Source organism: Megalopta genalis, chromosome 3 (genome assembly GCF_051020955.1).
Source record: "Megalopta genalis isolate 19385.01 chromosome 3, iyMegGena1_principal, whole genome shotgun sequence".
NCBI classification, from domain to species: domain Eukaryota; kingdom Metazoa; phylum Arthropoda; class Insecta; order Hymenoptera; family Halictidae; genus Megalopta; species Megalopta genalis.
In genome coordinates this window covers 21,093,091-21,106,431 of record NC_135015.1, presented here as the reverse complement: position 1 = coordinate 21,106,431, position 13,341 = coordinate 21,093,091, and the positions used below count along the sequence as shown (strand labels likewise).

At 41.1% G+C, this 13,341-nt stretch overlaps 1 protein-coding gene across 4 annotated transcripts in view; it reads right to left on the bottom strand.

The window, feature by feature from the left end:
• ldd (lipid droplet defective) overlaps positions 1-13,341 on the bottom strand; it is a 92,269-nt gene extending 78,928 nt beyond the window's left edge. For 2 of the 4 annotated variants that reach the window (XM_076520287.1, XM_076520290.1), the window contains exon 1: positions 12,811-13,341. The gene's annotated coding sequence lies outside the window, so the exon portion shown is untranslated. Of the gene's footprint in view, positions 1-11,446; positions 11,622-12,443; positions 12,714-12,810 lie in introns of those variants that run through there. The other 2 variants (XM_076520288.1, XM_076520289.1) reach the window with 2 other exon arrangements.

Below are 13,341 nucleotides of genomic sequence, written 5' to 3'. Positions count from 1 at the left end.
GGCGGCCCAGCCACCGAGTGCACGGAGCCCAGTTCCGCTCATTGGCTCGGCCGTCTCGCGCCAAACGATCTGGCCTCTGATTGGTCACTGTTTTTCGTTAATAACTCGTAAACGAAGCCGCGGATTGCATTTTCGCTAAGAAAAATCTTGCTTCGAATGACCTCAGGAATCCCCTACTTTCGGATTGCGAGACATTTTTGGGACACCCTCTATACACTTGTATTAATTGCATCGACTTCATGGATGCACGCCTTTCAAGGTGGTCGATTTTTTGAAATCGAAGACCGAGAAGTCAAGACTTCGGATCATCGATCGTCAGCGTATAAAAATTCTGTTCCGCGAAACATCTCTGCGTGATTGCATTCGACATTCCGTCGTGCTCGCTTCTCCCCGCACGCGATAATCGCGAATGCGCGTGGCAACGTAAACGTTAATCGCATCGCGGAACGAGCTGCGAGCTAAGAACTCTCTGCCCGTTTCGTCCCGAAAACCGGGGCCGCAGAAATTGCGGAAAAATTTCGAAGCCGCCACCGCCTGGATGTGCAGAAAAAAATTCGATTCCGGTCCAGAATTTTCGCGCGTTTTAATTGCGAACGGAAACGTGCGCCGGCCGACCGTCGAGGCGGAATTTCTTTTTTTTTAGAAACCGTAGGGTCGCTCGACGCGCGCTGCGAATCTCGCGAGCTGCCTTCTCGCGGGAGAAAGCCGGGCCGCGCCGCGCTGGGTGCACGATTACGAACGCAAACGGTGGGAAACGTGTTATTTTTTCAGCGCTGAACGCGTCGATAAAACGTCTGAAATAGATATCCTTCCTCGCGTACAAATTATTCGCCGCGCGGCTAGCAAACAAATCCGCGACGTGCCGTTGAAAACTGATTTATTTATCGAATTTTCCGCGGCGCCGTTCCTTCGCCACCCCCCACCGTCCCCCTCCGTTCCGTTTCAATTATAAAATTAAAACACAGATCGACGACCGTGCGCCGGCGATCCAATTTTGCCGTGGAATGAAAATTCTTGCGAAATTAAAATGCGCGCCGTGGACAGCGGAAGATTATTAATGGGCGGCGGGGTCCTTGGATCGATGGAAAAATACGCGAGCTTTTCTGAATTTGCAATCTCGGGAATATCGGCAATTATTGTACACGGAATTTCGAAACGCGATGGAGGCGATCCGCGAATAAAAACCTCGATGGTATTTTTATTTTGTTTGTCCCGAAAAATTACGAATCTTTTTACGATAAAATTATGCTAGTTTCGCGACTGTATCATGCGTATCGAATAAATCGAATATACCTTGATGGTATTTTTTACTTTTTTGTCCACAGTGTGGACGATTTTACGAAGTCGTTAGTCCCAGAAATTAGGGGTGAACTACCCCGAACGAGGCGTTATACAATTATCGCAAAAATTACGAATCTTTTTACGATAAAATTATGCTAGTTTCGCGACTGTATTATGCGTATCGAATAAATCGAATATACCTTGATGGTATTTTTTATTTTTTTGTCCACAGTGTGGACGATTTTACGTAGTCGTTAGTCCCAGAGATTAGGGGTGAACTACCCCGAACGAGGCGTTATACAATTATCGCAAAAATTACGAATCTTTTTACGATAAAATTATGCTAGTTTCGCGACTGTATTATGCGTATCGAATAAATCGAATATACCTTGATGGTATTTTTTACTTTTTTATCCACAGTGTGGACGATTTTACGAAGTCGTTAGTCCCAGAAATTAGGGGTGAACTACCCCGAACGGGGCGTTACAATTATCGCAAAAATTACGAATCTTTTTATGATAAAATTATACTTGTTTCGCGACTGTATCATGCATATCAAATAAATTAAACGAATCTTAATGGTATTTTTATTTTGTGTCTACGATGTTCATGATTTTACAGTTAGTCTCAAAAAGTAGGGGTGAACTACCCCGAACGGGGCGTTATACAATTATCGTAAAAATTACGAATCTTTTTATGATAAAATTATACTTGTTTCGCGACTATATTATGCATATCTAATCGCACTTAATTTCAAGTTAATACGTAATCGTGGCAGACAATTAATTCATTCTACGCTCAAAAATAATATTCCCCCCCTACTATCCGTTAACTTTCAACGAATACTATTACTTTTGACAGAGTCTTTATTTATCGCATTCGACCAAATATTTCTTCAAGATTGATAACATATATCATCGAATGGCTTTCCTTTGTCACGGTAGTTAAACAAGTCAAGGATTGTTAATTGAAAAAGTTGGATCGCTAAACATCGCTAAAGAAAGAAATACATTTTCATTCAATTTCTGTTCGATACGAGGGACGATGGAAATTTGTGTTTTGCACGAAGATCCGCGGCCTAACAACGGCCAGGGCTGTATTAAAAATGTGTTCATCCGGGGGAGACAGGCGGTAATTATTTCGCGGCATCGATGGAGAGGCACGAAGTAATTACAAAGAGGAATACAATCAACGTTAATAGAGCGGAAGCGCGTGATCCCTTTGTAAGCACACGCAAGCCCCGTGCATTACGCGAATGACACCGCAGAAACCGTGCAAACGAGATTCTTAAATATCGCTTCGGCCCGTGAAATTTCATTGTCTTGCCGGTCGATGACGAGGCGAAATTAAACAACCTTAACAGGCGCCTGCGGGATCTGCAATTGATACAATTGCACGAGTCGAGTGGCTGCCACGGAAAACCGGTAATTGCCAGTGCCGGTATTTTGACGAAAAAATCATTCCGCGTCGACTTTTTAGAATTCTCTCATTCCGTGGCAACTTCCGTAACGAGCCCGAAGTCGACGTAATCTTCGGATTGTAGAATTCTCGCAGCACATTTTCCGCGGCGAGTCGATCGAAAGTGCGTCCGAAATCGATTCGCGCTCGGCACGCGGAATTACGCGCTAAAAAGCCCAACAACGATCGCCGATGACGCCGAGGCCAGCAGAAAATTTTGCGCGTTGACGCAACGATTATCGCTGGCCGCGTCTTCGTGCTGTCAAAAATATTTTGTCCGACGATTCCTCCTCTGTCGCGAGCAAACGAAACGGTGCGATCGCGTACATCACCGACGAAAGTTGAGAAACTTTGCGCGTCGTTCACGTTTCAGTGAAACTTGGTATTTTAACACTAAACCGTACCAAGCAGTAATACTAACTGGCATGTACTGCTTCAAAAACGCGAGAAGACCGAATTTATTTGGAATTTGTGAAGTTTTTATTATAAAACTTGCTTCAATAATTACAACTTATTCAAGCGTTTTCCACGAAAGAGTCTCGGAACTTTGCAGAATTGCAAAATAAGAAAGCGGTCACTTTCACCGCGGTAGGTTTAGTGTTAATAAATGTATGTCTTATTAAATTACAAGTACATATATATATATATAAATATAGTATATATAATATTATAATGAAGTAAAGTAAAAAAAATAAAAGTAGTAAAATTATAATTAAGTATATATATAAATTACAAGTATAACATATAACGCGTTGTTGTATATTGCGATATTCTTTTGTTCAGCGTACGCGACGAATAAAAGGACGGCCATAAAAGTACGGAAAAAATAGGAAAAGACGAGAATAAGAAAAATAAAAAGGTACGGAAGTGAAGTAAGAATGAAAAATTAAAAGACTTTAATATAGAAAAATAGAAATAGAAAATAGAGAAAGACGAAGATAAGAAAAGTAAGAATGAAAAATTGAAAGGCTTTAATACGACGAATTAAGACGATCGTAAAGGTGCAGCGAGAATAGAAGAAGAGGAAAATAAGAAAAATAAAAAGTACGAGAGTAAAGTAAAAATAAAAAAATAAAAAGACTTTAATACGACGAATTAAGACGATCATAAAAGTACAGCGAGAATAGAAGAAGAGGAAAATAAGAAAAATAAGAAGTACGAGAATAAAGTAAAAATAAAAAAATAAAAAGACTTTAATACGACCAGTTAAGACGATCATAAAGGTACAGCGAGAATAGAAGAAGAGGAAAATAAGAAAAATAAGAAGTACGAGAGTAAAGTAAAAATAAAAAATAAAGAAAACTTTAATACGACAAATAAAAGAGGTTATAAAGGTACAATGAGAACAGAGAGAGAGAGAGAGATGAAAATAAGAAAAATGAAAACTACAGAAATAAAACAGAAATGAAAAATTAAAAATCTATAAAAAGAAATAAAAGAAATATTTTCGTTCACACATAGATAGCTTCATTCTATGTGAAAATGGTTTGCTGCAACCGGAGAGAATAAGGCATCTGTGTAACAGGTTTCTCAACGTTTCTAGCTGAGCGTATAATGCGAGCCCGGAGAATAGTGGACATCGAGGATCGGAAGATTTTAGTTTAATAGAAAACTCGTTGCGTAATCGGTTGAAAACCATCGAGTCACTTCGGTAGGAAGGCTCCGACTGGAATCAAAATCGTGTCCGTCGGCGACGAGGACGTCGACGAGGCGGCCTCCAAATCCCCGTCGGGAGCGCGGCCGCGCGCACACAGGCTTGTCCTCATACCCGTCATTATTCGGGTTCAAGATTACGAAGATGCGAAGTAATTATTGATTTGGAAACAGCATCCCCGCGGCTGTCATTTCCCGTAATCGCTGACATTACGCGTTTGCGAAAGCCTTGGCGCGTCTCCGATCGCGACCGCGGGAACGCGAACGGAAGGAAAAACAAGACGAAATGTTTGTCGGTGGCCGGGAAACGATCCGCTGTCGGATAACAATAAGACAAGAGAAGCGAAGAGAAAAGGGGGAGGAAGAGGTGCGACAGAAACGAACGACGCACGGTAATCGAAAATTCTCGAGTCGTGGCCAAAATTCGTTTTTTATGCTTGCGAAATATTGTCGTGATATTTTGTTTTTACTATAATTATTAAACTATAATATAGTTATATATTAATAAACTATTATATATATTAATCAACTATATTAATATAGTTTATATTTAGACGAATTGAAAAATAGAAACCCGGCGGAACACGGAGGACCTCGATTACGAATAAAACAATTGATAATCATAGCGTTAAAATTTGTATTTTATATTATATTATATATTGTATACTATATATTATAATATATTAATTGTATAATAACGATTGTAATTGTATATTATATCACATGTTATATTGTCGTGATATTTTGTTTTTACTATAATTTGTGTTTAATATAGTTTATATTTAGACGAATTGAAAAATAGAAACCCGGCGGAACTCGGCGTAACACGGAGGACCTCGATTACGAATAAAACAATTAATAATTATAGCGTTAAAATTTGTATTTTATATTATATTATATATTGTATACTATATATTATAATATATTAATTGTATAATAACGATTGTAATTGTATATTATATCACATGTTATATTGTCGTGATATTTTGTTTTTATTATAATTTGCATTTAATATAGTTTATATTTAGACGAATTGAAAAATAGAAACGCGGCGGAACTCGGTGTAACACGAAGGACCTCGATTACGAATAAAACAATTAATAATTATAGCGTTAAAATTTGTATTTTATATTATATTATATATTGTATACTATATTGTAATATATTAATTGTATAATAACGATTGTAATTGTATGTTATATCATATATTATATTGTTTTTAACATAAAATAAACTACCCACCGCATCGAGTAACGTCTATGCGATAAGACTTTTAAAAAATCGAGGATTATGCAATATAAAAGATGTAATAAAAAATAGAAAGAAATATTTTGCAGCGAAGCAGCATATATTACAGTTGCTGTGTGTGTATGTGTGTGTGTGTGTGTGATTTGAAGTTATATTATGATCGAAGTTACAATTAATCCTTACAATGGATCCTTATGCAAAATACAAAATTGTCCGCATCAATTGCAAAACACAGGACTCGAACACTTCGAACAAGTTCAAATTAATACGTCAACGTTCTCAATATCTTTCAAATTCTCGACATTGTTTCAAATTTTGCCTACACATTTTTGCCACAAACGCATCGAATCCGCGGTCCAGTTACAACGTGTTTCAAGATCGCGGCAAAAAAAAAAAGAAAGCAAGAAGGAGGAAGAAAAGCTCGAATTTTCTACCGCCTGCGAACACGACGACGATCGCGAGAATTTTCGTCAGCGAGCTCTCCGCCAGCTAAAAAACTCGTGTCCGGTTCTCCTGCGATCGTCGCATCGTTCGCGCAAAATTCGCGGCGCCGAAAAGACGTCGTCGCGACGAAAGGTCCGGCGAAAATATGCGGTCTAATGTGTTTTTATTCCGGGACACGTCGCGCGCGCGCGTTTCGTCCAACAATGAGTTTAGTTGATCAGTCACGACGGCGCGGCCGTGATCGCTATGCCGCCCGCCGCTCGCATAAATCATTCCGGCTGACTGATCGCACCCGAACGGCTCCGCCCTGGGAGACTTTATTAACCGTTATCACCCGGGGGGGCGGCGGGGGTGGCCGCGGAAATTCATGCAAATTTGCAGGAAAGATGCCGGGAAATTTGAACCGAATTGAAGCTGAAATTTTCCTTCGCCAGGCGCCCGTTCATGACTTCGGTTCATTAAAATTGTAATGGAACACCGTGGATCGCCGGACCCCCGTCACGGAAACTCGCGGCACGTAATCCTTTGAGGATCTTAAAGATTGCCGCGGAAAATTAATTTGTCGCGATACCACCGGCCGCCGCCGCCGGGGACCGCGACGATGATGAAACCGCGGCCGCGTAATCGCGAACCCGTCCGTCGAACTCGACGGAAACTATGCGTTCCGGGGTAATATATAATATAATATAATATATTATATATTATATATATATATATATATATATATATATTATAATAATTAAATAATATATTAATATTATATATATTATATATTATTATTATATTATTATATAATGTTATTATATATATATATATAGTTATAGTTCATTGTAGAACTATAGAACTATTTATAGTTCATTCTAGAACTATAGAGCTATTTATAGTTCATTCTAGAACTATAGAACTATTATAGTTCATTCTAGAACTATAGAACTATTATAGTTCATTCTAGAGCTATAGAACTATTATAGTTCATTGTAGAACTATAGAACTATTATAGTTCATTCTAGAGCTATAGAACTATTATAGTTCATTGTAGAACTATAGAACTATTATATAGCTCATTCTAGAGCTATAGAACTATTATAGTTCATTCTAGAACTATAGAACTATTTATAGTTCATTCTATAACTACAGAACTATTATAGTTCATTCTAGAACTATAGAACTATTATAGTTCATTCTAGAACTATAGAACTATTTATAGTTCATTCTAGAACTATAGAACTATTATAGTTCATTCTAGAACTGTAGAACTATTTATAGTTCATTCTAGAACTACAGAACTATTATAGTTCATTCTAGAACTATAGAACTATTACAGTTCATTTTAGAACTATAGTACTGTTATAGCTCATTCTAGAAATTATATAATAACATATTATAGTTCATTCTATTAGATAGAAACAGTTATAATATTAATTTCAATTAGTTCCTCGTAATCTTCGATTTACATAATTTGTCATAACTAACAGGCTCGATTGGCAAAGCGCTGGCAAAATATGACCCGGCTCGAACGAAGTTTTACCATGCAGCGAAAACGATGCGCGCGCGCGCGCGCGCAGGGAACGCGCTCACCAGATATTTGTCTGTCGAAGCTATTTAGAAAAGGTAAGATAAGATTTTGCCTAATTAGGCTTCGCTCGCGGAACTTAGAATTGGAGATTTCTTAATCGGTAGATTCCGTAGATAGACGGCGAATTGATGTCGGTCGAAGTAAGCGAGTAAGAATGCCCGCTGATTCCTGGCAACACGGAAAGACATTCCATCGGCTATTGAATAATCCACGGGGCCCGCTAATCACAAGCATCGGACGGAGAAGCGTCCGTTTATCGTTCTTCCGCATTTGTAGCAGCGACCGCAACATTTTCCATTCACGAATCGTAGAAACTTCGAACGACGAGGAAGAAGCCCAAACTTCTCGCGAACGAACAAGGATATTGTCGCGAGAGACCGACGAAACGGCAGCAGACAAATCTTTGCTTAACCTTTTAAGTACGGCTGAATTCTGCGCGAGGCTATTTCTCTGGACGGCAGAGTCTGATGTACGCAATCCGAAGGTGGCGGGTTCCTCGGGCCATTTGAAGCAACTTTTTCCTTTACAAAAATTTTCTCCGATGCACCGTTAACGAGCTATTAACGAAAAACGCTGGCCAATGAGCGGCGAGTTCTACCGACAGGAGGCGGCGCAGCCAACGAGCGCGCGAAGCCCGATCGACTGCGCCGCCTCGCGGCAGCCGAGCTCGCCTCTCATTGGCCACTGTTTTTCGTGGATAACTCGCAAACGAAGCCACGGATTGCATTTTCGCTGAGGAAAAGGTTGCTTCGAATCGTCTCTAGATTCTACTTAGCTGCATCGGAAGTTATTTACGGCTCGACCTAATAATTCCGAACTACGATCGGACAGAGGCTATACTATCGCATCGCGATCATATTTCAGAATTATAGTTCTACGACATCCTGTACATAGATCCTGACCGTGTTCGGCCACGATTGTTCGCAGCCAGCTTTTCTGGAGTATCGAAACGGATTGCGGGGGATCGCGCAGCTGGTGTCGGGCGAGTTTCCCGATCCCGTCGACTCTGGATCTTTATCTACCGATAAACCACGCGATAAACGAAACGAAAAAAAAACGGTGGGGGAGGGGGAGGGAGAGAAGGCGAAAGAGAATCCGCGTCGCGTCGCCGCGACTCCGCGAACGCTCTCTCCGGTCGCGTTCCTCGCGTTCTCCAAAAAAAGAAGAGACGAACGAACCCCCGCGTCCCGAGGCGGGAACGCCGACGAGCGGAATCGAATTTTTGTAAATGTCGACAACGCCGTCGTTCCGACGCTGGGAACTCCCGCTTTATGCATATCCGATGGCGCGCCGAGGCAGCCGCGATTGAATTGTAAGCAGGAAGACACAAGGACGGAATGTATCCACCTTGCAGAAAATATTCCGCCGGTTGCGAGGCGGACCTAACCGGCTGAGACACCGTTTCCTTTTCCGATTCCTGTTCCTATTCGCGGCTCGATTATCGGCCCGCTCGTCGGTGACGGTCAATTATCGACTAATCAGCGTCGGCGGCTTTGTTTCTAGACAGCTGCGCGCTTGACTTTCTACGAGCTTCTGCTCTAATTGGGTCGGCTCGATTCGCACGGCGCCGCGTTTGACTTCTTGTTTTGTTGTTCGTGCGTTAGTTGTTTTCACTTCGATCGTGGCCGGCTCTTGCGCGATCGCTGGACTGTATCGATATTCGCGCGGTCGCGATGCCCGCGCGAGTTTTGCAAGCCGAATGCAAATCGTGTGCTCACAGAAATTAAGGGATCTAGATTGAGAAGGTAACGTGGAAATTATAGTGTAACGTACAGATAATTCGATGCTAAAATATCTTATGTGTTTTATGATTATTTAATGTTAAAGCATATTGTATGTTTTATAGTAATTCAATGTTGAAACATATTATATTATTTACGATTATTTAATGTTAGACCATATTATATGTTTTATGATAATTCAATATTAAAACATATTATATTATTTACGATTATTTAATGTTAGACCATATTATATGTTTTATGATAATTCAATGTTGAAACATATTATATTATTTACGATTATTTAATGTTAGACCATATTATATGTTTTATGATAATTCAATATTAAAACATATTATATTATTTACGATTATTTAATGTTAGACCATATTATATGTTTTATGATAATTCAATGTTAAAACATATTATATTATTTACGATAATTTAATGTTAAATACGTTACATCCACGTGTGACCCTACAATTGTAATCCCACAGTTGGTCGCTAATTGTTATTGAGCGGTCGCGACATTAAATAAATAAATCGAACGAAAGAAAAATTTCGCGGAATCGACGAAGATAAAAATTTGCATAAAAATTCACGGTTTAGCGATCGCTCCTTATGAATCGTATCACGACCATCGTATCGGATCTTCGCGTATCTTCAGGCTGCGTAGGAAATTATGTCGCTTCGTAAAAAAGCGCTCCGTTTTTCTCTGCGAAATGTACGGCGTCCTGGTCTGTTTTATTTTTCGAATTCTTTATGCTTTCTTTTATAGGTCTATCAGTACGTATTGTTTCTCGGTGAACATTTCGGAAAACTCGTATTTTATTAATTTTCGAATTCTTTATATTTTCTTTTCTTTTCTTTTTTGGACGACTCGTACGCGAACGATTCTAACGCGTTCCACGACGGCGATTAGCCGCAGGCTATCGTCTTCGAATCGAAACAGCTTTGTCATCGGGATCCAGATTAGAATACGTCGAGCGTCAGAAGCGATTCGAACAATATCGAAGCAGACGCGGTGTTTCCTGGCCGCGCTCCTCCGCCATCGAATGTCAATTTCACGCACAATTCGACTGTAAACAAGCGAACAAGAGACGCAAACGGCTTAGTCGCCGAACAAACGTTCCTTTGAGTGTAATGCTAATATTTCTTCTACGACGATCAGACGTGATCGAGCGGAATTTCCATTTTGCTGATAATTTATTCGACTCCGGCGAACCGGTCGATGCAAATCACTTTTATTAAGCGGCGCGAGCGAGAACGCGCGAAGTTTCCAGGATAGAAAAATGCTATTACCAATTGTTGCCGAAGCGGAAACGCGAGTGACGGAGGAAAGAACGTATATTTCTCTGATCGTTTCGAAAAGGTAAACGGGAAAACTGTTTAACCCCCCGAACGACGCGGATCGCTGTAGAATATTCGATATTTACCCGCGTATATAAACATATATAAACAAACAAATAAAATAAGCAGATCAAATAATAATCGTCTGCCACGATTGCAAAACGGTGGAAGCTAAATGGAACGTTCTTTCTTTCTTTTAATAATTATAATAATTCTAATTTCTAATAATTCTATCAGATTGTTATAATTCGTCGACTTGAATACAATTTCTAAGTTCTTTTAACAATACTTTTGCTATTTATTTATCGGTCTTCCCGTCCAGTTTCTAGCGTGACAAACATTAATTTGATGGAATTTACGGAAATTGATCAATTCGGTGACCATTTGAACAATAAAGCAGATCAAATAACAATCGTCTGCCACGATTGCAAAACAGTGGAAGCTAAATGGAACGTTCTTCCTTTCTTTTAATAATTACAATAATTCTAATTTCTAATAATTCTATCAGATTGTTATAATTCGTCGACTTGAATACAATTTCTAAGTTCTTTTAACAATACTTTTGCTATTTATTTATCGGTCTTCCCGTCCAGTTTCTAGCTTGACAAACATTAATTTGATGGAATTGACGAATATTGAACAATTCGGTGACCCATTTGAATGGATCGAGTCGAAACGACCCGGTAACCGCAATCCGAGGGTTGAAAAACAATACCATAAACACGACGAGACGTAAACACAGATTTAAGAATCATCTGCTCGAACTTGCAGAACGTCGTTGCTGTCTCTTGGTAGTCCTCTTACTTCGTCGAACGATCGCCGGCTCGACGAACGATTTTTCACTGAACTAGTTAATGATCTTTGATCGACGAAATGATCTTCCACCGAATGAAACCTAATCTAGAAATATCGGCCGAAATAAACTCACGTTCCAAGAAAGGATGAGCGATTCTGTCGAAAAGACCGATCCTTCGATCGATTCGCTAGAAAATCGAAAATCGAAATCGTGAAAAATCAATTTCCATCGATTATTTATAATACTAAATGGCTTATCGATTCGTCCGGGCACTCGATTTTGTAAATTGGACCTAAAATGCAATTCTTATGGCACTTTAAAACCGATTCACGTGATTACGCTTCGACTATTGTTAATTCCTCCCTTTCCAATATCCTGAACAAATAAATAAATAAATAAATATTCCAATCTAATTTAAAAGAATACTCGTTGCACTTTAAAACCGATTTAAGAGATACACTTCGATTATTATTAATTCCTCCCTTTCCTGAACAAATAAATCAATAAGTAAATAGTCCAATCTAATTCAAAAGAATACTGTAATTGGTATTCCGATGGTGTTACAAATAGACCGCGGATTTTATTCGCTTATTCGAGAAATCAACTACGCGAAATTATCAACGGTGAAGAGCTAACAAAAATATTTCAGTCATTCTCTGACAATCAAAATCATCGACGAAAGAAAGAAAGTTCTGCGCAGCACCTTTATCATACTTAATCGACTTAAAACATTTTCATTTCGCATAAAGATTCGCGGTCTATACTTGCAAATGTTATATACACCTACTATTTCAATCGAACAACTTGATTTTCATTTATTAACCAATCGTTCGAATCCGATGAACGCGTCGCGGCATCGAATCGAAGATCGTTTCGCGATAAAAAGAAAGGTCGGTTCGTTTCAAAATCGAGTTACCCAAGAGATCCGTTCCCGAAGAGCAAATCGACAAATCGCTTCTTCGGAGAACGACGCAGAATCGCCCACGCCTGTCCCCGGATTTCCCCGAACACCGTCAGAACACTGTCAACGAAACCGCGATCGGCCGATTTTCACTCGAACTCGAGGAGGAATCCTCGGCTCGCTTCGAATCCGCGGAACCAAGGATCGACGTTCGTATTCTCAGTCGGTGCTCGCGCAACACACTGTCGTCGGCCCGACGTAAACACTTCTCCGTTACCGAGATCCACGAGCACGACCGACCGATCGGCCGGTCGGCCAATCGAGGCGTTGCACGCCGATCGGTAAACAATCGGCGCGGCGCCTCTCGATCACGGTCACTTACGTCTCTCCGGTGAACTTCGATAGCGGCGGATCGATGGATCAGCACTTCCGGCCTGTTCACAGGTTTATTACGAAACCTGTCGCACTGTTGTACACCTGTTGTCCGTCGTGCCGACGACGTCGGGAGCGTCGCGCGCGGCCGGCGACGGGTCGCGAGCACGCGGAACCGATCGTCGATCGGCGTCGATCGCGGATCACGCGGTCCCCTGTCGCCGTCGGCGGCGTCCCATCGGCGAAAAGTCGACCGGTCGGAAAGTCGAGAAATCGGTTGGAGCCACGGATCGGCGGCGAACGGCCGAGCGGGCCCGACGCGGGCCCGACGCGGACACCGAACGGCAGCGAGGAGCGTTCGCCGCGCTCGGTTCTTCTTCTCTCGTCGTCGGCTGACGCACTTCCCGCCGCTTCGTCCCGGGCCCCCGGAGACCGAACAGACAACACCGGTTCGCGATTTCTGCGCGCTCGTCGACGGACGGTCGGAGCCCGACTGTTCCCAGCGCACCGTGAGCAACGACCACGTGGACCGTAGGCAATG